A 2,072-nucleotide genomic window follows, 5' to 3' on the forward strand; every position below is an offset into this window, starting at 1 on the left:
CAGTTCTAGTTCAGTTCTAGTTCAGTTCTAGTTCAGTTCTAGTTCAGTTCTAGTTCAGTTCTAGTTCAGTTCTAGTTCAGTTCTAGTTCAGTTCCAGTTCAGTTTTAATTCAGTTCTAGTTCAATTCTAGACCTCCAGTGCAGTCATTAAGTTTAATTTATTTAAAAACTCAGCTTCTTAAGATCTTTCTAAATTCCTTAGAGTTTTTTTTTTGTATTTCCCAACATGTGCAAATATTTCTAGATGTTGTAATGATTATTTATACTGACAATACTGTGGTTAAATAATTTCCAATATTATTAGATATTTTCTAAAACAATTGTTTGTGGTTTAGACACATAAATAACTAAGAACGCTCATTTACTAAAAGATTGTCATAATTCCAAATGTGTCATTAAACAAAATTTAAGAAAATTTACATTAATTTGCATACAACTCAAAAAATAAGCAGAACTCAATGAAAAAAATCTGAAAAATTTGAGTTATGACAGTTTTGAAACCAATGAATGCTATATTTATTAAACTATTTTATATACAGAAATTTCCACTTTAGATCCTGCTTGCAGTTTTATATAAGAAAAAAAATTCATGATATAGTTATACACATTTTTCAAATACTAATACTGAACGTTACAATTTTATTTTGTAATTGTAATTATAATACAACAACAATAACAACAAATGATACAATAATGCCATAATATTTGAATAGAAACATGTGTGATCATCAAGAGTATTAAATAAACGTCTCTCGTCTGTATTATTCATTTACTTTTAATCTATTAAAGTCACGAGATAATTTACAAAAAGAAAATAAGAAAAAAAAATATATAAAAAAGTACAAACTATGAATATGTATGTATGTGTTTTTACATACAATTAAATTGTGTAAGTTTGTAGTTGTAGTAGTAGTAATCGCAGCATTTAAAAAAACAAAAACTAGCGACATCATGTCTGCCATGAAAATATAATTTAACTATGAATGTAAAACAATGTATAATTATATTGATGTAGAGTAGTAGTAGAATAACAAGTTGAAAAGATTTTATGATCATTTTATGGACTAAATAACTTTTCAAGAAGGGAATGAATTCAGCAGGTGACTAAAAGTAAGAAGTTTTAAAAAAAAAAAAAAACATTTTCATTAGTTTTTTTTTTATATATATAATTGTTCATTCTATTTTACTAAATAAATTTTTATAAGAATCAAGAATGAAAAATTTCAAATGAAAACAGAAAATGCGCAAATTAATTAAAACACAAAAACAAAAAAAAAAAATATAAATAAAAAAATACATAAAAATCATTAGTAAACAAAGTTTGTATTTAAGGGGGCTTGTCTCCATCACACCACCGTATTAAGTGTTTTGAATATTTAAAGAATTTGTATTCGTAAATGATTTGCTGCAAAACACATGCACATTCTTTTTTTGCTACAATTTCGAATAAAATGTCGAAATTAATTAATTGCGCTTTACACTATTTAAGTTTTTATATATAAAATAATAATATTTTTAATTTGAAATATACATTTTAATTGGAAATATTAAAAATAAACTAAACAAATTCTAAATTATAGACTAGTATATATTATTAACTTTATAATGGTATATATAGCCTATTTTACTGACTTGAATATAGCGTAGGCTACAGTCTTGAATGACTATTATTTTGACTTAAGTGTCGACTATGGAATTGACTATAGCGTTGACTATAGTATTGTTTATAGTTTCGACCATAGTCTTGTTTGTAGCGTAGACGAAAGTCTTGACTAATGTCGATTATAGTATTGTGTATAATGCCGACTATAACGTCTACTATATAGCTGACTGTTGCGTAGACTATATTGTGTCATGTATAATCTTGACTACAGTGTCGTTTATAGTTTTGATAATAGTGTCGATTATAGACAAAGCAATATCTAGACTCTAGACTATTCAGTTGCAGTTTAGTTCTAGTTTAGATCTATTTTAGTTCTAGTTCAGTTCTAGTTCAGCTCTAGTTCAGTTCTAGTTCAGTTCTAGTTCAGTTCTAGTTCAGTTCTAGTTCAGTTCTAGTTCAGTTCTAGTTCA

The 2,072-nt window shown here is 25.7% G+C and overlaps 1 protein-coding gene across 5 annotated transcripts in view; it reads left to right on the forward strand.

Annotated features, from left to right (window-relative positions):
- LOC111679609 (ion transport peptide) overlaps window positions 1-2,072 on the forward strand; it is a 77,503-nt gene that overhangs the window by 64,412 nt on the left and 11,019 nt on the right. The window contains exon 1 of one of the 5 annotated variants that reach the window (XM_046953794.1): window positions 641-651. The exons of the other annotated variants lie outside the window; for them this stretch is intronic. The gene's annotated coding sequence lies outside the window, so the exon portion shown is untranslated. Of the gene's footprint in view, window positions 1-640; window positions 652-2,072 lie in introns of those variants that run through there. 5 annotated transcript variants of the gene reach the window in all.

This window comes from Lucilia cuprina, chromosome 6 (assembly GCF_022045245.1).
Source record: "Lucilia cuprina isolate Lc7/37 chromosome 6, ASM2204524v1, whole genome shotgun sequence".
Lineage (NCBI taxonomy): Eukaryota > Metazoa > Arthropoda > Insecta > Diptera > Calliphoridae > Lucilia > Lucilia cuprina.